The sequence below is a fragment of the Pristiophorus japonicus genome, chromosome 12, assembly GCF_044704955.1.
Source record: "Pristiophorus japonicus isolate sPriJap1 chromosome 12, sPriJap1.hap1, whole genome shotgun sequence".
Classification (NCBI taxonomy): domain Eukaryota; kingdom Metazoa; phylum Chordata; class Chondrichthyes; family Pristiophoridae; genus Pristiophorus; species Pristiophorus japonicus.
Window position 1 is genome coordinate 163,995,242 of NC_091988.1, and position 25,148 is coordinate 164,020,389.

Below are 25,148 nucleotides of genomic sequence, written 5' to 3' on the forward strand. Positions count from 1 at the left end.
GGTTTGTTAACAAAAATGTCGCGTGACACAGCAGCGCGATCATGATACCACTGCTGACTTTGACATCTGTATTCAACATGATCGTTCAAGTCAGGGTGGACAAGAGAGATCTTGGTCTTGAGACCTCTCTTCATCAATAGTTCAGCAGGGGAGACCCCAGTAAGTGTGTGGGGTCTTGTCCTGTAGTAAGCAATATGCATGACAAGTGAGTCTGCAGTGAACCTTGAGTTACACGTTTCATACTCTGCTTGATGGTTTGGACAGCACGCTCTGCTTGACCATTAGATGCGGGTTTGAATGGTGCTGACCTCACATGTTTGATACCATTGAGTTTCATGAACTCTTGAAACTCCAGACTAGTGAAGCAAGATCCGTTGTCGCTTACAACGATGTCGGGCAGACCATGAGTGGCAAACATGACACAAAGGCTCTCAATGGTAGCTGTGGATGTACTGGATGATATGATTATACAATCTATCCACGTGGAATATGCATCCACTACAACTAAAAACATCTTTCCCAGGAAGGGATCTGCAAAGTTGATGTGGATCCTGAACCATGGTTTAGATGGCCACGACCACAGACTCAGCAGCGATTCTGCTGGTGCTTTACTTAGCTGCGTGCAAGTGTTGCATTGATGCACACATGATTCCAGATCAGAGTCAATTCCAGGACACTATACATGAGATCTGGTAATGGCTTTCATCATGACAATACCGGGATGAGTGCTATGTAGATCATGTACAAATTTCTCTCTGCCTTTCTTCGGCATAACAACACGATTATCCCACAGTAAACAATCTGACTGAATGGATAGTTCATCTTTGCGACGGTTGTAAGAATTGGTCTCATCACCCATTTGCTTGGGTATGACAGACCAATCACCACTAAGGACACAACATTTCACAACCGATAATATCGGGTTCTGGCTGGTCCAGGTCTTAACTTGTTGAGCCGTGACAGGGGTTCCTTCACTTTCAAAAGCATCCATAACTAACAATAGGTCTGCAGGTTGTGACGTCAGCATCTCTGGTGTGGGCAACGGCAGATGGCTCAGTGCATCGGCACAATTCTCGGTGCCAGGTTTATGGCGAATGACATAATCATAGTTAGATAATGTCTGTGCCCACCTCTGGATGCGGGACGATGCATTGGTATTGATACCTTTGTTTTCCAAAAACAATGAAATGAGTGGCTTGTGATCTGTTTCCAGTTCAAACCAAAGACCAAACAGGTACTGATGCATCTTTTTAACCCCATACACACAGGCTAATGCTTCTTTTTCTACCACTGTAGGCTCATTCCGCCTTTGAAAAACATTTTAGAAGAATACGCAACAGGTTGTAGTTTACCCAACTCATTAGCTTGTTGGAGCACGCAACCAACTCCATATGATGAAGCATACTAGATGCTTACACGGATCATAATGTACCAGCAGCTTGTTAGAGCAAAACAGATTAGTAGCTTTCTCAAAAGCTCTATCTTGAGACGGACACCAAACCCAGTTGTCGCCTTTTCTCAGCAGCATGTGCAGTGGCTCTAATGAAGTGCTCAATCTAAGTAGGAAATTTACAAAGTGGTTGAATAGACCAAGGAACAAACGCAATTCCATCACATTCTGAGGCTTGGATGCGTTTTTATGGCTTTGGTTTTCGAGTCTATAGACCTGATGCCGTCAGCAGCAATTTTCCTCCCCAGGAATTCAACTTCCGGTGCCATGAAGATGCACTTCGAATGTCCAGATGATGTAGAACCTCTTCCACATTGTTCAGATGTTCGGCAGTGTCACAACCTGTGACCAGGATGTCATCTTGGAACACGACGGTTCTAGGGACAGACTTCAGTCGACTCTCCATGTTCCTCTGATATATGGCTGCAGACGAGCGAATTCCGAAAGGACACCTGTTGTAGATAAACAGTCCTTTATGAGTGTTGATGCACATAAGTTTCTTCGACGTCTCGACCAGTTTCTGTGTCATGTAGGCCGTCATCAGATCCAGTTTAGTGAACGACTTCCCCCTGGCTAGCGTTGCAAACAGGCAATGGGTATTGATCCTGTTTCAAAATTCGGTTGATCGTAATCTTGTAGTCTCCACAAATCCTGACAGTGCCATCACTCTTCAACACAGGAATAATGGGGCTGGCCCATTCATTGAATTCGACTGGTGATATGACCCTTCAAGCTGGAGTCTGTCCAGTTCGATTTCGACCTTCTCCCTCATCATGAACAGAACCGCCCAAGCTTTATGATGGATGTGTCTTGCATCCGAGTCCACATGGATCTGCACCTTGGCTCCCATGAAATTGCCGATGCCTGATTCAAACAGCGAGGGAGTCTTCCTCAGCACTTGAGCACATGGAGTATCATCCTCCGACGACAATGCTTTGATATTGTTCCAATTCCATTTGATTTTTTCGAGCCAATTCCTGCCAAACAGCATTGGACCATTACCTGGAACAATCCATAATGGTAAATCATGAACCGCACCATCATACGACACCTTGACTACTGCACTGCCAATCACCATATGAGTTCTTTAGTATACGTATGCAACTTGGTATTGACTGGACTCAGCTTAGGCCTCACAGCCTTAGTATCCCACAGCTTGTTGAATGTCCTCTGGCTCATTATTGATTGACTCGTACCCGTGTCCAATTCCATCGGTACCGGCACATCGTTAAGTTTCACATTAATCATTATCGGTTGGCTCTTTGTTAGGAACGAATACAGTCCATACACTTCCTCCTCTCGTATCTCGGATTGCATATCCGGATCCGCGCTATACTGGTCATCATCCTCCACGTGGTGTGTCGCAGCACGCTTGCTCAGTTGTGGACACATGCGCTGGAGATGCCCCAGTCTCGAACAGCCTTTACAAATGTACTATTTAAATTGACACTGATGAGGCCGATGATTGCCCCCACAACTCCAACATGGTGAAATCAGATTCATTCCTGTTGGCTGACTTTGGGCAACCCTAGGTTTTGCATACACAGTTGAGTAGGCCTTGCCATATGCAGCTCTGCCAAACGACGATACAATCTTGTTTACAATACTTATCAAGTTCCAATTTTTCGATGATATCTGCTTTAAGATTTTGTCGATGGTCATGCATGCCTGGGCAATCGTGATGGCCTTGCTCAAATCCAACTTCTCCGCTGCCAGTAGCTTACGCAGGATCACCTCGTGGTTGATGCCGATTACAAAGAAGTCTCACAGCATGTCTCCCAATGCATTTTCGAACTTACACAGTCCAGCTAGACATCTTAGGTTGGCAACGAATTCTGACATATCCTGGCCCTCAGAACGAATGTGCTTGTAGAATCGAGATCATGAGATGATGATGCCTTCTTCTGGTTTGATATGGTCACATACCAGAACACACAATTCCTCATAGTCCTTGTCCGTTGGACTTGCAGGCAAGAGAAGATTCTTTATGTGTCCCTGGATTTTCGGACTGCAAACCGTGAGGAAGACCGCCCTGTGCTTCATTGCGTCAGTGGGTTCCTCCATTTTGTTTGCATGAAATACTGGTCCAGGCGAGCTACAGAATCTGCCCAGTCCTCTCCCTCCACGAATCTCTCCAGAATTCCAACTGTACTCATTTTGGAAGGCAAAGGTTCTTACGTTACCTTGTCGCCAAATGTTATGTATGTAATAACTCAATAGACTGAATACTGTAAACTAACACAGGTGCAAAACTGGGTCCAAAGTGATTACATTACATAATGGCTTGCTTTTTATACCTGGGCTGCACACACATGCATCCAGTCCAATGACCTCCGACAGTGGCGCCACCTGGTGGCTAGTAACTCCAAGCATACATACATACATGACACTTCTCAGCAATCATATTAGGGCCATAATTTTAACATGGAGTGATTTGCACTCGAAAAATGCTCTGAATGGCTCTCCATTATCACATGACCTGATTTCTGATTGGTTCCCTTGGCGGATAAGCCATGGCCAGAAGTTTCTCTGGAATGCGTAATAGAACCGCCCAGCCCAAGTTCTGAGTGACTTTGCAAGGTGTAATTTGAGCCATTCTCACTTCAGAACTCAAAGAGGAAAGAGCTCTCCAACCCAGCAAAGGTTCTTGACCCCCATCCCAGCCCAAGTTCACGCCTCCCCCAGCCCAAGTTCCTGACCCCATCCCAGCCAACGTTCCTGACCCCATCCCAGCCCAAGTTCCTAACCCCATCCCAGCCAAAGTTCCTAACCTTAACCCCCTGCCTGCCCTGCCATAGATGGGACATTGTGTGTGGGTCACGGATTGTTAACAGGTTTATTCGGTATGAAGTAAATAGTAACAGTGTTGTGACTTTTGGATTTCATCCACTCCAATGATGTCCCTTGCAACATATGCACCGAGCTTTCCGAGAAATCGGGTGTAGGTGTAAATGGGGTGGGGTTGGAAGAACATGATCCATCTTCCCTGAGTTCACTCTCTCCCCTCCAATCCCCTCTCTCTCACCCAGTCTCTGTCTCTCTCTCTTCCCCCCATGTCTCTCTCTCCCCTCCGTGTCCCTCTCTCCCTCCCCCATGTCTCTCTCTCCACTCCGTGTCCCTCTCTCCCTCCCCCAATGTCTCTCTCTCCCCCCCCATGTCCCTTTCTCCCTTCCCCCCGTGTCTCTCTCTCTCTCTCTCCCCCCCGTGTCCCTCTCTCTCCAACCGCCCCCCCGTGTCTCTCTTCGCCCCTCCCCCCGTTGCCCGCCCGCCGCCTCTCTCCCACTACCTCCGATGTTTTCTCTCCCACAGAAGGCCGTGAAAATGTTCCAAATAATGCAAAAGCTGGAAGCAAATCCAGCTCCAGGCACCAGCGGCAGAAAATGTTTCTGCAGCGGTCTCAGCGCGGTCATTGCGGGGCCCCCACTTCCAGTTCCGATTTCGGGTCCGAGGGGTCTGTGCAGGCATGAGAGGCGTCGCGGGCGGAGTCCAGAGGGCGCAGGCGCAGAAAAAACAGTGCAAATAGTCACTCTGGTAATTTTAACCTTGGTTGATGGTGTACAATGGGTGATATTGAATTGACTGCCGATCATGCACCTCACCCAATTTTGCCTTCTATTGATATCAATGGAAAGAAAAATCAGGTGGGGTGTGTAATTTTATATTGCTCATTTTACAGCATCGACCAAATTTAAAATTACCCCCTGGGAGCTCTTGATAACAGATGTATGGAAGTTAAAAAAAAATTAAAGTGCGAAGAGGGAAATACTATTTCCTTTGGTAAGCGAGCGATAGAGGTTAGGACACATTCTCTAAAGAGTGGGTTGTTGGAGCATAGAATTCTTTGCCTCAGGGAGTGATTGAGGCAGAGATCATTGCATCTTTTAAATGTCTGAAGCTGAGGACAATACAAGGCTGCGGGGAATGAGCAGGGCAGGGATTACTCCAATAAAGTTACTCCTTTTCATTCAATCTCAGATTACAAAGAATCCTATAATGTTCAAAATAAGAACGTTATCTTGGGTTTCTGTAACTACTAATACAAAACCTATATGGTTGTTAATACTGATGTCCTCAGCACTGCCACACAATTTGAATTCAGAACATTGGGAGGCCTGCATGGGGCCAGACCTGACAGTCAGACCTGACAGGAGGCAGCAGACTGGCCAGAAGAGGCCACAGAGGTTAGTATTTTTATTTAACTTTTCTGAGGATTCCTTGTCCGTGTGGAGGATCAGGAAAAGAGATTATTCTAAAGGAATGTTGGCCTTTATCTCAAGGGGGTTTGAAAACAAAAGCAAGGAAGTGATGCTTCCATTGTACAGAGCTTTACTCACATTCCACCCGGAGTGCTACATTCAGCTTTGGGCATTAAACCTCAGGAATGATATATTGACCTTGGAGAGGTACAGCACAGAATGTTATCAGGTTCCAAAGGTTTAAATGACATTGAATAAACAGAGAAACTGTTTCCTTTGGTTGGGGAATCCCGAACAGGGGGTACTATCTTGAAATTAAGTCTTTTAGGAGTGAAACCAGGAAGAACTTTTTCACATGAAAGATAATTTAAATCTGGAATTGTCTCCTCCTAAAGGCTGTGGATGCTGGTTCAATTGAAACTTTCAGTACTGAGATCAATACATTTTTGTTAGGTAAGGACATCAAGGGATTTGGATCAAAGGTGGGTAAATCGAGTTGAAGTATATATACATCACCCTTGACTTAATTGAATGGCTGAATGTCCGACTCATGTTCATATGCACCCTTGATCATGTCATCATGCTGGTTTGACACCCTAGTATCGAAATGAAAACTTTTGAATCCTAATTAGCTTTAACTATAAATTAAGCCTTTCATGTCATAGAAACATAGAAACATAGAAAATAGGTGCAGGAGTAGGCCATTCAGCCCTTCTAGCCTGCACCGCCATTCAATGAGTTCATGGATGAACATGCAACCTCAGTACCCCCTTCCTGCTTTCTCGCCATACCCCTTGATCCCCCGAGTAGTAAGGACTTCATCTAACTCCCTTTTGAATATATTTAGTGAATTGGCCTCAACTACTTTCTGTGGTAGAGAATTCCACAGGTTCACCACTCCATGGGTGAAGAAGTTTCTCCTCATCTCGGTCCTAAATGGCTTACCCCTTATCCTTAGACTGTGACCCCTGGTTCTGGACTGCCCCAACATTGGGAACATTCTTCCTGCATCTAACCTGTCTAAACCCGTCAGAATTTTAAACGTTTCTATGAGGTCCCCTCTCATTCTTCTGAACTCCAGTGAATACAAGCCCAATTGATCCAGTCTTTCTTGATAGGTCAGTCCCACCATCCCGGGAATCAGTCTGGTGAATCTTCGCTGCACTCCCTCAATAGCAAGAATGTCCTTCCTCAAGTTAGGAGACCAAAACTGTACACAATATTCCAGGTGTGGCCTCACCAAGGCCCTGTACAATTGTAACAACACCTCCCTGCCCCTGTACTCAAATCCCCTTGCTATGAAGGCCAACATGCCATTTGCTTTCTTAACTGCCTGCTGTACCTGCATGCCAACCTTCAATGACTGATGTACCATGACACCCAGGTCTCGTTGCACCTCCCCTTTTCCTAATCTGTCACCATTCAGATAATAGTCTGTCTCTCTGTTTTTACCACCAAAGTGGATAACCTGACATTTATCCACATTATACTTCATCTGCCATGCATTTGCCCACTCACCTAACCTATCCAAGTCACTCTGCAGCCTCATAGCATCCTCCTCGCAGCTCACACTGCCACCCAACTTAGTGTCATCCGCAAATATGGAGATACTACATTTAATCCCCTCGTCTAAATCATTAATGTACAATGTAAACAGCTGGGGCCCCAGCACAGAACCTTGCGGTACCCCACTAGTCACTGCCTGCCATTCTGAAAAGTACCCATTTACTCCTACTCTTTGCTTCCTGTCTGACAACCAGTTCTCAATCCACGTCAGCACACTACCCCCAATCCCATGTGCTTTAACTTTGCACATTAATCTCTTGTGTGGGACCTTGTCGAAAGCCTTCTGAAAGTCCAAATATACCACATCAACTGGTTCTCCCTTGTCCACTTTACTGGAAACATCCTCAAAAAATTCCAGAAGATTTGTCAAGCATGATTTCTCTTTCACAAATCCATGCTGACTTGGACCTATCATGTCACCATTTTCCAAATGCACTGCTATGACATCCTTAATAATTGATTCCATCATTTTACCCACTACTGAGGTCAGGCTGACCGGTCTATAATTCCCTGTTTTCTCTTTCCCTCCTTTTGTCAAACAAAAGCAACATTTAGTTCTGGTTTGGGTTCAAAATATTGCTCCCTTTTCTTTAAGCCTTTGCTCTATCCTCCTGCTGATGGTACATTAATAGTGATAAACAGATTTTAAAATCATTATCAATGTTGGGGTTGATCTCTTATCCACCAAAACAATCCCCTTCTTATTGTGAATGTTTTAGTTGGGCCCAAACTTGGTGGAAGCCAAGGCCCTATCAAGTGCCGCCCAAATGACAGCCGATGGCCGCCAAGAGACCGGGCGGTACTTTGCCAGGAAGATCCCTCTAAAAGAGGTGGCAGTACCGGCCAAATAATGGCTTACGCCTTCAATCTGGGCGGCAGCGGGCGGGAGCTCTCAATCTCGGCGGCAAATGCGATCCTCGCCAAGGTGCCACCGAGGATTGAGTTGGGCCCAGGGAGGGAGGAACACTGAAAAATAAAAATATTCACAATAAAATAAACAAAACAGCATAACACCTTCAGGGGACCACATACAGGTGAAATGGCGAAAGAAAAATCAAAAAAATGATCACTAACCTTTTTTTGCAGCTCTTCTTACTTACCGTTGGGGTTAGACCTGACTCCACGCAGCGGTCCTTCCCCCTGCTGCCGCCGACTCCCTCCCGGACCAATATGCCAACTCGGCGGGGGGAGGTCACTTACATGACTTGGCCGCCAGAGGCCGTCAGCAGGCATCAGCGGGTGGTTCCCGGCAGTACTCCCCTCCCACCGGATGCAGACCTGGATGAATCTGTCACCAAAGGGAGAGCGGCAAAAAACTCGGCGGCAGTGGGTGGTAAGGCCACCAATTTTGGCCCCTTAGTTTCCTTGCTAGTTTCCCATTTATCCCTCTTGCTCCATCTGGCATTAAACATGCTCAGGCATGCTCAAACATGCAGGATTAAAAACACAGGTGATCCCTAGTATAATAAATTATGTTGGTCTGTCCCTCCTCATAAATTTGATATGAAGAGCATTATTTCCTTTGAACCTGTGATGTGCTCTGCATAAAGCCAGGTGGTCAAACATACTAATTAATCTATTCATTACAGTCTCTAATTTAACATCCTTACATGATTGCTTTAGTAACCCTTTGATCAATTCAGTATTAACTTCTAGCTCCTGGGGTTTCTCCTGATATCCCTGTACTTTAATATCTTTTGGGAGCAACTGAGGTACTTGCTGAATGTGGTAACTGTCAATCATTTCTTGGCCGTCTCTTCCAATCCATCTTTCTAGAAAACAATTAAAATCTGCAGCGAGAATGGAATCAACAACAACAAGAACAATGATAACTTGCATTTATATAGCACATTCAATGTAGTAAAATGTTCCAAGGTGCTTCACAGGGGTGTAATCGGACAAAGATTGACACCGAGCCAAAGAAGGAGACACCAGGACAAGTCACCAAAAGCTTAGTCTAAGAGGTAGATTTTAAGAAGCATCTTAAAGGCGGTGGCAGAGAGGGTTAGGAAGGGAATTCCAGAGCTTAAGGCCTAGACAGCTGAAGACACAGACACCATTGGTGGGGTGAAGGAAGTTAGGGATGGACAAGAGGCTAGACTTGAAGGAACAAAGAGTTCTTGGAGAGTTGTAAGGCTAGAGGAGGTTACAGTGATAGGGAAGGGTGAGGCCATGGAGAGATTTGAACACGAGATTGAGAATTTTAAAACCAAGGCATTGGGAGGTCAGTGAGCACAGGGGTTATGAGTGAATGGGACTGGGTGTGAGTTAGGATATGAGCAGCAGTACTTTGGATGAGCTTAAGTTTATAGAGGGTGGAAGTAGGGAGGCCAGCTAGAAGAGCATTAGAATAGTCCAGTCTGGTGGTAATAGTTGATAAATGTTTCAGCAGCAGATGGACTGAGGTGGGGGGTGGGGGGGTGGGAGGTGGCGGGAGACAGGCGATGTTATGGAGGTGGAAATAGGCAGTGATGGAGAGGATGTGGATCAGAAGCTTAGTTCAGGGTCACATAGGATGCCAAGAGTCTGGTCCAGCCTGAGACAGTGGTCAGGGAGGGTCTTGGAATTGGCGGTTAGGGAATGAAGTTTGCTGCGGGGGCTGAAAACAATGGCTTTGGTTATCCCAATGTTTAAGTGAGGAAATTTTGGCTCATCCAGGATTGGATGTCAGACAAGCAGTGTGACAACACAGAGGCAGTGGAGGGGGCGAGATTAATGGTGGTGAGGTGTTGTCAGCGTACATGTGAAACCTCAAGTTGCATTTTCACATGACGTCAGCAAAGGGCATTATGTAAACGAGAAATAGGAGGGGGTCAATGATAGATTTCTGGGGCTCCAGAGGTAATGGTGCAAGGCGGGAAAAGAAGGCACTGCAAGAGAGATAAGAGTAGAACCAGGCGAGGGCAGACCCACCCAACTGGACAACGGAGGAGAGGCATTCGTGAAGGATGGTTTGGTAAACTGTGTCAAAGGCTACAGGCAGGGCGAGAAGGATGAGGAGGGATAGTGCACCCCTGTCACAGTCATATAGGATGCCATTTGTGACTTTGGTTAGGCCTTTTCAGTGCCGAGGCAGGGTTGGAGATGAGGAACGGAGGGAGCAAGGGTGAGGGTTGTGATGATGGCAGATCTGAAAGGAATGGGGACAGTACCTGAGGATAAGGAACCAGTTACAATATTTGTTACCATGGGGACCAGGAAGCAAAGTTGGGTGGTCAGCGGTTTAGTGGGAATAGGGTTGAGAAAGCAGGAGGTGGGTTTTATAGATAAGATGAGGTCAGAGAGGGCATGAGGGGAAATAGGAAAGAAACTAGAGAAAGATGTGGGTTCAGGGCTAGGGCATGGGGAACCGATGAGAAAGTTTGGCTTGCTGGGTTAGAGGAAGAAAGGGATGCAGCAGAGGAATTTGAATGGGTGGTCTCAATCTTAGTGATAAAGAAATCCATGAGCACCACACACTTGTTATTGGAGGTTAGGGTGGAGGGGTTTAAGGAGATGGTTGGTAGTGGAGAAAAGAAGCCAAGGGTTGTTTTTGCATTCCAAGATGATCCTGGAGTAGTGAACAGCTTTGCCAGAGGAGAGCAGGGGCCAATAGCACTTGATCAGGGTAATATTTGACCAACAACATTGTGATCTCCAACATGGAGTTCTTAATCTTCATCCCCGAGATTTCAAACTCCTGTAACTCTATTTAGTCTTAACCAATAATCAAAGGGGGTTCTCTTTCTCTGAATGGCATCATATAACAGTCAGCTGAATAGCAAACTACTCAGGCTAATTTCACCAAGTTGCTACTGCAAGCTTCAAAAGCTTTTTTCTTGGTCCTGTTGCATAATGACGTTATGGTTTTAAATGTCAGATTTGGCTATCTCTTTAGCTTTTCCCATAAGCCTCTCTATAATTTCTCCTACTTGTTCTGTCTCACCAATCCCCTTTTTCCAGAGGTAGGTCTACACAGTTTCCTCCCATTCATATACACTGGCTCTGAAATTCCAGAGGGATTCTCTGCGTCTTCTACTGTAACCTCAACGGGAGGCTTGTGGAACCCCCGAAAAGTAGCAGAAACCTGGCATGTCTGGGTTAGATTGGATTGCTGCCCATTTTGCGGGGGGCGGGGGGAGTTCTGCCAGATTCCTACTGGAATTAGAGAAAGAGAACCCCTGTGGGATTTCAGGGCCATTATGGTTGTCAGTTCTATTTCTCCAAAATAATGGGGGCTCTTTTACATCTTATCGTACCACTCAGCTTAGCTTAGAGTGATACAAGCTTAAAGACTGAAATTTGTCTTTATAATCCTCACCTCCTACTAGGAAGGTGGTGCTTCTGGGCTCATGCACAGTCTTCTGAGATCTGCTAGACCTCATATGGGGAATAATGGAGCCGCTAATATTTTAACCCACTTTCCTAATGCCGATCCAAAATTCCAAAACAATCAAACGTGCTAATCTCTTCCCTCAAGGGAAGAGTTGGTATGCATATAGCTGGAGATTATTGGCTACTTTGTCCATAAATGAATCACATACACATACACATGTTATAGGAGAGAGCAAAGCATTGATTTTATCCCAGTATTTCTGGGGTTCACAATCAATAGCCAGATGGCCCATTACCCTATTTTGTCTTGCACTGAACTATTAATAATTCATGCAGACTGTACTAATCTGATTCCATAATACCATGTTCCAATATACTACTAACTTTTTAAGACTGAAATGTACAAACTAAAATGATCTATCTGTTCCAAGCTGGCACCAAATAAATCTCACAGGGGTTTAGGCACTTTGACTTTCCAGTAAGAATGTGGCCAATTATAATGAATATTCTGTGTTGTGCTTTAGTATTTGTTATTTTCCTTCCTTTACAGTCTACAGTCCTTCTCTCACACACACTCAACTTTCTATATCTGTCAGTTAGGCACAGTTAATAACTGTTCATCGTTAAAAACTAATTTTGTTTGCCACTGAGGTTATTTCATTGAGCTGCTCGTGCAACAAATACTGAACAAAATATTCAGAAAATAGGTATTTTCTCAGCAAACCAAAATTCACAGATATTAAATAATATCGTATTTATATTCTGAACAAAATGAATACAAATGATAATGCATTTCAGAGTGAAAATGATTAAAGGCAAACCTACCTACAAAAGTGTAACCAAAAGGCTGAGCCACTGGGCTAGAGAGCAGGTTTATATCCTGAAAAATCAATAAATCAAAACAAGAATATTTGAAATTTACAGACAGCTTTCCTTCTTTGCCAACATTTCTATAAACTGAGTTCAAATCCCGTGTAATACTGACAATTGTTTGAAAGAACCTTTATCCAGAAAACAAATGAACTCCCCATACAATGCAATGCTGCTGATTGGTAGGCATATATTTCTGTATACAGCCTTTAACACTCTACCTTAGTGCATTATGCTCAGTAACCAAAGGTTTGAATTTTTACAATGAGGCATGTGCTAAAGTGAATAACAACAGAAAATGTAACAGGAATCAGGAGTCAAGGTACAGTCATCTTATAATAGAGATAATGTTATCACAGACATCCTCATAACAAGGGTCAAATACATTTTTTAAATTCAATTCTTATCCATGATGAAAAATAGTCCATATTGGATTAATAGATATGAGCGCTGTACTTTAAATAATAAAAAGCGGAGATTAGTTTTATCTAAAAATAAAGTCTGATTAGCATGATTTTGTAGAATTAGCACAACTATTTACTACAATTTTAGCATTAGACAGAATAATACTGAAGAGCTTGGAAGGCCAGCATTACACCTTGTGGTTAGCAACACAAATCTGCTGATAAAGATGGTCCAATGACATTAATTCTTGGGCAGTGATAAGACATATCATCCTTAATCTGGATCAGTACATGAACTTTAAATATCTTCCTTAACAAGAATGATTGTTGAAAGGTTTTCCTGTTAAGAGGCTTCATTACATTTATATTATGAACTTTGGAATCGTGTTTATTAGTATTTTTATTGCCGAAAGCACATATGGCTCATGTTCATGAATGACTCATTGGGCGTAATGATGTTAACATAAGTATTTATTGATTTTTTTTACATTACTATCAATGTCTAATATCAGCTTAAGCATGTAAATCACAGGTATTTCCCTTACAGTATGGGACATTGTATCAGTTACAGAATTGGGGTTAATAACTGGTCATCATCGTGCTCATTTTCTGGAAGGAGTGGTGCTCCAGAAACATCTGCATGCATCCGGCAGAACACAGAGGCTTCATGACACATAACTCCTTAGGGATATTGAGGAATGATCGGGAGCTATATATCCTGCTATCTAAGTATCTCCAAGAGGATTTGGATCTCCTGTGGTGCTTCTTTATAAGCTTCATTTCCCAGGTTGCATGCAGTTCCTCCTCTGATAAATAAATGATAATAGTGGGAATCCCAATGGGAAAAATATTTTGCACTTTCCTATGGAAAAAAGTCAATTCCAAATGTAGCAATGAGCCTCCAAAATAAAGAGCAAAACGCTTTTTGAGGAAAGACCAATCCAAGTTATGAGCCTCTATCTAATAGCACAATGAAATACAGCAAATCATCTTTAAGATCCCAATACCAGCCCTCCTCATCTATTAGTCTAAGTTACCCTTGTTTTATAGCTGTGTTGATCTTATGGTGTAAATGTCGGACTTTAGGACATTAAGTCATCCTGGCTTAAACCCATCAGTTACATAGATACACATTGGCTAGGGTGGATTTATCTTATACTCTCCCTCACTTCCAGCTGAATTTAGTCCTGAACTTAAACATGGCGTGTCCTAAGTCCTAAATTCCAACTCAGTTTCGCCAGGTTTATGCCCTACCAAACCATTGGAATTTTTGTCATCCATTCTTGGACTCTATGAACTGCATTGATAATAGATACAGGCATCAATAATCAACGCAAATTAGAAATGGCTAACCTGGCAATGAGCAATACATTGTATACTTATTTATTTAAACAATATATATCAGTGAAACACTACTCTCCTAAATACAGGATGTAAATATCTTTATCTTTGTACCTGTGCTTTTTTTCCAATCTGCAATATCAGCACAGGACAGGAGTAGGCCCCTGCTCACGTGACCTCCAACATAAACAAAAAAAATCACAAAACTGCAGATGCTGGAAATCTGAAACTAAAAGAGAAAATGCTGGAAACACTAAACTGACGAAGGGTCCATCCACACCTGAAATATTAAATTGTCTGTTCTTTCCACAGATGCTGAGTGGCCTGATGAGTGCATCCAGCATTTTCTGCTTTTGTTTCTGGCCTCCAACATAGTTCGATAAACTGCATAAACGTAAACTGATTGAAGCATGTTTCTGTGACTTTGTGTTAATGTGAAAAGTAAAACCTATGCAACCAAGTGAACTACTACATTCTTAGCTTTAGTCTAAAAGCCCATCAGTGTTAAAAATAAAAGCCAGTCTTTTCTATTTCCCACAAACAATGATGAAGAAACATTTCTACTGATTATATTGGTCCTGACAGTGAGAGTCAGAGAATGTGACTGGATGCTGGGCCTGTTACAGGCATCTTCACATTCTGAAACCAATCTGTTCTTTATTATAAGAATAGACCAGTTCGCCTGACATCAGTCGTAGGGAAAATGCTAGAATCTATTATTAAGGACGTGGTAACAGGGAGTTAGAAAATAATAATAGGATTGGGCAGAGTCAACAGGGATTTATGAAAGGGAAATCATGTTTGACAATCTATTTGAGTTTTTTGAGGTTGTATCTAGTAGAATAGATAAGGGGATAAGGTGGACCCTGTGAATGTGGTGTACTTGGATTTTCAGAAGGCATTCAATAAGATGCCATACAAGAGGTTATTAAACAAAATTAGGGCTCATGGGATTGGGGGTAATATACTAGCATGGATTGAGGATTGCTTAACGGACAGAAAGCAGAGAGTAAGAATAAACGAGTCATTTTCGGGTTGACAGGCTGAAAATAGTGGGGTGCCGCAAGGATCGATGCTTAGGCCCCAGCTATTCACAACCTATATCAATGATTTGGATGAGGGGACCAAATGTAATATATCCAAGTTTGCTGATAATACAAAGCTAGGTGGGAATGTAAGTTGTGAGGAGGATGCAAAGAGACTTCAAGGGGATATAGACAGGCTAAGTGAATGAGCAAGAACATGTTAAATGGAATATAATGTGGAGAAATGTGAAGTTATCCACTTTCGTAGGAAAAATAGAAAAGCAGAGCATTTTTTAAATGGCGAGAGATTGGGAAATGTTGGTGTTCAGGGGGACCTGGGTGTCCTTGTACACGAATCACTGAAAGTTAACATGCAGGTACAGCCAGCAATTAAGAAAGCAAATGGTATGTTGGCCTTTATTACAAGAGAATTTGAGTATAAGAGTAAAGATATTTTTTGTAATTATATAATCATAGGCAGTCCCTCGGAATCGAGGAAGACTTGCTTCCACTCCTGAAGTGAGTTCTTTTATGGCTGAACAGTCCAATACACGAGCCACAGACTCTGTCACAGGTGGGACAGATAGTCATTGAGAGAAGGGGTGGGTGGGACTGGTTTGCCGCACGCTCTTTCCACTACCTGCGCTTGATTTCTGCATGCTCTCGGCGTTGAGATAGTGCCCTGGTGAGACCGCACCTGGAATTTTGTGTACTCTTTTGGTCTCTTTACCGAAGGAAGGATATACTTGCTATAGAGAGAGTACAACAAAGGTTCACCAGACTGATTCCTGTGATGGGGGGATTGTCCTATGAGGAGAGATTGAGCAGACTAGGCCTATATTCTCTAGAGTTTAGAAGAATGAGAGGTGATCTCATTGAAACATACAAAATTCTTACAAGGCTAGATAGGGAAGATGCAGGGAGGATGTTTCCTCTTGCTGGGGAGCCTAGAACCAGTGGTCACAGTCTCAGGATAAGGGGTCGGCCATTTAGGACTGAGATGAGGAGAAACCCCTTCACTCAAAGGTTGGTGAATCTTTGGAATTCTCCACCCAAGCGGGTGTGGAGGCTCAGTCTTTGAGTATATTCAAGACAGATTTCGATAGATTTTTGGATATTAAGGGAATCAAGGGATATGGGGATAGTGCAGGAAAGTGGGGTTGAGGTAGAAGATAGCCATGATCTTATTGAATGGCGGAGCAGGCTCGAAGGGCCGAATGGCCTACTCCTGCACCTATTTTCTATGTTCTATGTTTCTATGTAATTGCCAAAGAAGGAAAGACATAAAGCCAAATCATGTATTCAATATTTTCCAAGAATTCAAGAAATTGCACACATCCTGATTGCATGGAATGCTGAAATTGATGTAAGTCCAAACAAATTAAAAGGTTTGTGTTCAGACTAGCCATCCTGCCAGCTCCACTGTTCAGACTTGTCTTTAATGGCATTTGCAAACAACATGCACCCTTTCTTCTCAGAGCCCAGCAACACAAAAAGCATTGTGATCATCTCAGTTTAACTTCATTCTGACAATCCAGCTCCAAACCAAATATTTATTCATCTCTTTTTCATCTGAGTTCATCGACACAACATTGGCTACTAGTGCCCATAGTCTGTTCCTCATATGTTCTTATCGCTATTCGGTGGGGAGAAAAAAATCTTCTAATTTCTAGTCTCATTTGTGTCTTGTTCATTTGAACCCATGTCTTCCAGTGCCCTGCTCATGATTCAAATCTGCTTACATCAGCAACATCTATGCATGTCAGCATTTTAAAGTGTTAAATCGTGTCTTTCATTTTAATTTCTTTAATGAAAATATAAGAGCATATGAATTAGGAGCAGGAGTAGACCATTCAGTCCCTCGAGCCTGCTCCACCATTCAATAAGATCATGACTGATCTTCTACCTCAATTCCACTTTCCTGCACTATCCCCATATCCCTTGATTCCCTTAATATCCAAAAATCTATCGATCTCTGTCTTGAATATACACAGCAACTGAGCATCCAGACCTCTTGGGTAGAGAATTCCAAATATTCACCACCCTCTGAGTGAAGAAATTTCTCCTCATCTCAGTTCTAAATATGTTCAACAACAAAAACAAGTTGCATTTCTATAACACTTTAATGTAGGAAATGTTTCAAGGTGCTTTACGCAGTTATAAGGGAAAAGTAGTAAAACAATGGATGCTGATATAATGTTATTGCTACATCAAGATTAGTGCAAGAAAAGCAGCTTTGCCATTTATTTATTTGTAACACGCTTACCATATCACAGCTGAGTGAAATGCAACAATGGGTGACCAAAAGCTTTGTAAAGAGGTGGGATTTAGGAAAGGTCTAAAAGGAGAAGAGGGATGTGGAGAGCCATTCAAGGGGCAGTGTGTCAGCTAGGGTACTGGTGGAGGTTTCCCAGTTGAATCAGAAGGCAAGAAGTTATGGAGAGCCAAGTTTAAACCAGCAGAGGTTGATTCTGGAGTCCAATGAAGAAACATAATGGCCTCAGGTCTTAGCAGTGTGTACCAGCAAATCCAATGTACCAGCAGAGGAACGAGAGGCAGTTGGAGTGACACTCAAGGATCAGAGCAGTGTTTCCACTCATTGCACCCAATATTTCAAATGTTTAGGTCCTTTCACTTTAAAGCCGTACTGTTGTTGCCAAAGGTCATCTGTTCCTAACTTGGAGATCCTAACCATCATCAAGGGTTGCCTAAGCAGCCAACGGAAGAGAACCCAAATTCTCTGCCAGAGTCCGAGGTGGCAAGTAGCGAAAGGGACCACCAAATTCTCTTAACTTTGAAGAATACTGGGATCACCTTGCCTTGTGATTAAGTTATCTGATTCTCTCGCCCAGATTTTAACTTCTGGTGGGAGTTGTGCAGGCGGACCGCAAACCAGCAATCAGGTAATTGCTTAGGAGGGGGTTTGGGAGGTCATTGTAGTCGGTGGAGGGAAGCCTGGGACAGGTGAGGCTTAACGCTTCCTTTTGGGACTAGAGGAGCGCTCCTGCAAGTCCTGGCCCACAAGGAAACAAAACAAATTAAAAATGACCTTTTTGGGCCCATTCTGGCCCCGGATTTGCTGACCGGCAAGGTTGGCCTGACATGAAAGCCACGACGGCTCCCCGCGCAGCCCTCAGGTTAAAATTGCAGTCGGGCCCTGATGACCGAGTTGGAGTCCAATTTGCATATTTAAAGGAGGATCCCACTGCTTTCCGGTCAAAAGAGCAGGTTAAATTGCATGCTGCAGGAAGGCAGCAGGCTTGAAGGGGTGCAAGTTTCTGCGGCCATTTTAACTGCATGCACACGTGCCTGGGCTCCGCCGGGCAGGCAGGGCTAAAATTGTCCCTTCTGTCTCTCAGTGCCGAAGTAAGACTCATGGACATGCCAGGCATGTAATTCAAGGAACACATTACAAAAGTGACTACACTCCAAAAGTAATTCATTGGCTGTAAAGCGCTCTGAGACATCCAGTGGTTCTGAAAGACGCTATATAAATGCAAATCTTTCTCTTTTCTTTCACACTGGGCGGTGGTCTGATGGAGAAAAGAACAAGTACCTGAAGACTCCACAGGTGCTTGCTGGCAGGGACAGGCTGGTGGAGGACCTCTGTCTTACTGATGTTTAGCGTAAGGCCCATACTTTCGTATGCCTCAGTAAATACGTCGACTATGTCCTGGAGTTCAGCCTCTGTATGTGCGCAGACGCAGGCAGCATCTGCGTACAGTAGCTCGACGACAGAGATTGAGGTGGTCTTGGATCTGGCCTGGAGACGGCGAAGGTTGAACAGGTTCCCATTGGTTCTGTAGTTTAGTTCCACTCCAGCGGGGAGTTTCTCGACTGTGAGATGGAGCATGGCAGCGAGGAAGATTGAGAAGAGGGTTGGGGCGATGACACAGCCTTGCTTGACCCCGGTCCGGATGTGGATTGGGTCTGTGATAGATCCTTTGGTAAGGATCACGGCCTGCATGTCGTCGTGGAGCAGGCAGAGGATGGCGACCTACTTTTGGGGGCATCCGAAACGGAGGAGGAAGCTCCATAGACACGGCGTGGCCCTGGACAATGTGGACCACTTCCCTTATCTCAGGAGCCTCCTATCAACAAGAGGAGGCATTGACGACGAGATGCAACACCACCTCCAGTGCGCCAGTGCAGCCTTCGGCCACCTGAGGAAAAGCGTGTTTGAAGACCAGGCCCTCAGAACTGTCCAAGCTCATGGTCTACAGGGCTGTAGTAATAACAGCCCTCCTGTATGGCTCAGAAACATGGACCATGTACAGCAGATACCTCAAGTCGCTGGAGGAATACCACCAACGATGTCTCCGCAAGATCCTACAAATCCCTTGGCAGGGCACACTAATGTTAGTGTCCTCGTCCAGGCCAACATCCCCAGCATTGAAGCACTGACCACACTTGATCAGCTCCGCTGGGCAGGCCACATCGTTCGCATGCCCGACACGAGACTCCCAAAGCAAGCACTCTACTCAGAACTCCTTCACGGCAAAGGAGCCAAAGGTGAGCAGTGGAAACGTTACAAGAACACCCTCAAAGCCTCCCTGATAAAGTGCAACATCCCCACTGACATCTGGGAGTCCCTGGCCAAACACCACCCTAAGTGGAAGAAGTGCATCCGGGAGGGCGCTGAGCTCCTCGAGTCTCATCGCCGAGAGCATGTAGAAATCAAGCGCAGGTAGCGGAAAGAGCGTGCGGCAAACCTGTCCCACCCACCCCTCCCCCCAATGACTATTTATCCGATCTCTGACAGAGACTGTGGTTCTCGTATTGGACTGTACAGTCACCTAACACTCATGTTAAGAGTGGAAGCAAGTCTTCCTTGATTCCGAGAGACTGCCTATGATGATTGATGTGGAACCAAAATAAAGCACAACACACAAGTCTGATAAAGAATCAAAAATAATGTTTATTTGCGAATACCTATAGCTTGTCCAAGGGAGCATGGCAGTTTGGGTTGAGTTCCCGCAACTCGTGAGTGCCGCCTCGCTTTTGGCTGCCAGCCTTACAGTATTTAAAGCTGAAAACCGCAATCCGTTATGCGTCATCAGTTCCAAGAACTGACCCCAGACTCTCCGTGACATTTAGAATGCGCATCTTGACTTAATCACACGCATCTATTCTTAATGTCAGCATTGGTTTGGTATTCACTAAGGAGGACACAAACAACCTTCCGGGTATAAAAGGGGCCAGAGGGTCTAGTCAGAAGGGAGGAACTGAGGGAAATCCTTATTAGTCGGGAAATTGTGTTGGGGAAATTGATGGGATTGAAGGTCGATAAACCCCCAGGGCCTGATGGACTGCATCCCAGAGTATTAAGGAGATGGCCTTGGAAATAGCGGATGCATTGACAGTCATTTTCCAACATTACATAGACTCTGGATCAGTTCCTATGGAGTGAAGGGTAGCCAATGTAACCCCACTTTTTAAAAAAGGAGGGAGAGGGAAAACAGGGAATTATACACCGGTCAGCCTGATATCGGTAGTGGGTAAAATGATGGAATCAATTATTAAGGATGTCATAGCAGCGCATTTGGAAAGAGGTGACATGATAGGTCCAAGTCAGCATGGATTTGTGAAAGGGAAATCATGTTTGACAAATCTTCTGGAATTTTTTGAGGATGTTTCCAGTAGAGTGAACAAGGGAGAACCAGCTGATGTGGTGTATTTGGACTTTCAGAAGGCTTTCGACAAGGTCCCACACAAAAGATTAATGTGCAAAGTTAAAGCACATGGGATTGGGGTAGTGTGCTGACGTGGATTGAGAACTGGTTGGCAGACAGGAAGCAAAAGTAGCAGTAAATGGGTACTTTTCAGAATGGCAGGCAGTGACTAGTGGGGTACCGCAAGGTTCTGTGCTGGGGCCCCAGCTGTTTACAGTGTACATTAATTATTTAGACGAGGGGATTGAATGTACTATCTCCACATTTGCGGATGACACTAAGTTGGGTGGCAGTGTGAGCTACGAGGAGGATGCTATGAGGCTGCAGAGTGACTTGGATAGGTTAGGTGAGTGGGCAAATGCATGGCAGATGAAGTATAATGTGGATAAATGTCAGGTTATCCACTTTGGTGGTAAAAACAGAGAGACAGACTATTATCTGAATGGTGACAGATTAGGAAAAGGGGAGGTGCAACGAGACCTGGGTGTCATGGTACATCAGTCATTGAAGGTTGGCAGGCGGTTAAGAAAGCAAATGGCATGTTGACCTTCATAGCTAGGGGATTTGAGTACAGGGACAGGGAGGTGTTACTACAGTTGTACAGGGCCTTGGTGAGGCCACACCTGGAGTATTGTGTACAGTTTTGGTCTCCTAACTTGAGGAAGGATATTCTTACTATTGAGGGAGTGCAGCGAAGATTCACCAGACTGATTCCCGGGATGGCGGGACTGACATATCAAGAAAGACTGGATCAACTGGGCTTGTATTCACTGGAGTTCAGAAGAATGAGAGGGGATCTCATAGAAACGTTTAAAATTCTGACGGGTTTAGACGGGTTAGATGCAGGAAGAATGTTCCCAATGTTGGGGAAGTCCAGAACCAATGGTCACGGTCTAAGGATAAGGGGTAAGCCATTTAGGACAGAGGTGAGGAGAAACTTCTTCACCCAGAGAGTGATGAACCTGTGGAATTCTCTACCACAGAAAGTTGTTGAGGCTAATTCACTAAATATATTCAAAAAGGATTTAGATGTAGTCCTTACTACTAGGGGGATCAAGGGGTATGGCGAGAAAGCAGGAATTGGGTACTGAAGTTGCATGTTCAGCCATGAACTCATTGAATGGCGGTGCAGGCTCGAAGGGCCGAATGGCCTACTCCTGCACCTATTTTCTATGTTTCTATGTTTCTAAGATTTGAATTCTGGCTGATCATCCGCCCCGTACTGGTTGCCACAGGGGCGAGTGCCAAAGTATAATCAGTATCGCGATTTTCCAGTCCATCCTGTAAAATAAAACTTCCCCCAAGATGGGGTATTCTGTTAAAGTCGTTTTAGCTGGGACTAGTGTTTCCACCATCCTACTCCATTCATATCCACACATGCACACATGTCCCCACTGATCAATATCTCATATGGTCACGACCACCGTGGTGCGAATCAGGTTCGTCCCAGTAGCCCCTTAACCATTACTTTCTCCCCCACTGAGGGAAGATCTACCGGGGACTCTAACTCTTCTTGTTCGTCCCGGCCTGCCTGTCGTTCTCTTACTTCCTGTCTCATATCGTTAAATTGCTTACTTAACTCCATTACATATCTTCTAATCTGATCCCGCAATGGACCCACATCGGACCCTCCTGTGATTATACCGTCGGGTAATCGCTTTGCCCGACCAGCCATGAGCTCATATGGAGTTAATCCTGTTGTCCGGTTAGGGGTTGCCCTTTGTTTCATCAGGATAGCAGCAGCAGCTCAGCCCAAGCCTCTCCGGTTTCTTGGATGGCTTTTGACAGAGCTGTCTTTATTGTCCAATCCATCTGTTCCATCATCCCCGAAATCTGCGGGTGGTAGGGGATGTGAAATTTTTTTAAATGCCCAATGTGCATATCAATTTTACCACCTGTCCTGTGAAGTGGGTTCCCTGATCGGAGTATATTTGGGTGGGGATGCCCCAGCAGGGTATCACCGCCTCAGCTAAGATACGAGCTACTGTGGTTGCAGTACAGTTTTGGGTAGCAAAAGCTGCCACCCACCGTGTAAACAAATCAATTATCACTAGACAGTATTTCTTTCCTCTCGAGCTTGGCAGTGGTCCCGTGAAATCAATTTGTATATTCTCCCATGGTCTTCACGGCCGTGGTTGATGGCCCATTCTAATTTTAATGACCTTTCCCGGATTATGTTGGGCACATGTAATGCATTGCTGGCAATATTTAGCAATGTCTCGTCCCATGCCTGGCCACCACCAATCTCTAGAGACACTACTGCTCATGGCATTTCGCCTGGCATGGTTAATGCCGTGGTGCAGTTCCATGAGCATCTTTCTTATACAAGTGGGGGCTGCCTCTTTACCGTTCTTTCTCTACACGGAGTCTGGATCTGGTACCCCTCCCTGTCTTTTCCATTCTGTCTTTTCTTCATCACTTATATCTGCATGTAATTTTACAATGTCAATATCTTCTTTAGTAATCATACTACTTACTGATTCCTCCCTCACTTCGGACGAAACTGCTGCCTCCTGCGCGGCCTTATCCGCAGCCTCATTACCTCTCTGGACATCGTCCACCACTTTCTGGTGGACTTTGACCTTTATTACGGCCGCCTCGGCGGGCTTACTAGCCGCGTCTAATAACAGCCTAATTCGGCCTTCATGTTTGATGGCCTCGCCTCCTGAGGTGACAAATCCCTGCCTCCCCCAGGCAGTCATGTAGTCATGGAATCCTCCAAAAGCATAGCGGCTGTCTGTGTAGATATTTGGCCGCTTGCCTTCAGCCAATTGGAGGGCTTCTGTCAGGGCAGTGAGTTCTGCCATTTGTGCAGGAAGTCCTCTGTCCAGTCCCCCACTTAGGGCAGAGTCAAGTGCTCCATTGACCACCGCCCACCCTGTATGTGGGGTCCCTTGGATATATTTGCAGGACCTGTCCACATAAAAGGTTAAATTGGGGTCCTCGAGTGGGATCTCACTTATATTACCGGGTGAGTCTTCTCGGGTGTGGCACTCATGGGGTTCACCCGTGACCAGTAGACCCTCTGCAGGGTTTTCCCCTATGTCCCATACTATTATCACGGACTCATCATGGGGGAGTAAAACTGCCTCCCATTTAGCCCTGCATACATTGGACACGGATCTTAGTTTCCTGGTGTTGAACATTTCTACCAGAGTATGTTCAGTGTGCAATACAATCTCCCCGGTCATCACTACTGGTTCACTGACTTTTACTGCCCACATTGCACTGTCCAGAGCCGCCATGCACCAGGACAGACCGACCGCCACGGGTGATTGTTGGGTTGAGTAATAGGCTACAGGACGCATCCTGTCCTCATGCATTTGAGTGACCACTGCCCCATAGAATCCTTCCTCATTTTCACAGTAAATGTGGAAAGGTATGTCCATGTTCGGGAGTCCCAGGCCATGTGCAGATATTAAGGCTTCCTTCAGATTACCATATGCTGTTTCCTGCTTCGGGCCCCACTCTACACTTTCTAGGGAGTATTTCCCCCCTTTCACCAGTTTCTGTATTGATTCTGCAGTTGCTGCGAAGTTGGCTATAAAGTTTCTGCAGTAATTAAAGAGTCCCAGTACTTTCCGTGCCCCTCGGACTGTCTTTGAGCGGGGCATGATTCTGATAGCTTCTTTCCTATCTTGAGACATTGTTCTAGTCCCTTGTGATATCTCATGTCCCAAATATTGTACCACTGTCTGTCCGATCTGGGCTTTCTTGGGATTGGCTTTAAATCCCACCCTTTCTAGGGTCTCTAAGATTTCTATGAGAGTGCCCGTGTGTCCCTGTTCATCCTCCGAGGCGATCAGCAGATCATCCACATACTGGGGGGCTGTGCTTCTGTAAGGGGTTAGTCCACCTTTTCTAGGGCTCGACTCATAGTCCGGTGAAATATTGCTGGGCTATTGTGGAATCCCTGTGGCACCCGTGTCCAGGTATATTGCCGGTCCCCTACAGTAAAGGAAAACTTGTCCTGTGATTCCCGAGCCAGAGGTATGGACCAAAATCCATTGGCTATGTCAAGCACTGTGAATATCTTATGTTCGGGTTTCAATCCATTAAAGATTGTGGCTGGGCTAGCTACAATGGGGTGCTGACGAGGTGTCACTTTATTAAGAGCCGTGTAATCTATAGTCAGCCGGTATGAGCCGTCCGGCTTCTTAACCGGCCACACAGGTGAATTAGTGGTGCTCTCAGCTTCCCGGAGTATGCCACTGTCCAGTGTTTGACTGCCTCCCTGGCTTCAGGTTTGATTGGATATTGTTTATGAGGGGTGTGTTCGGGTCCTGGGACAATGATTGGGTTGGTGTCTA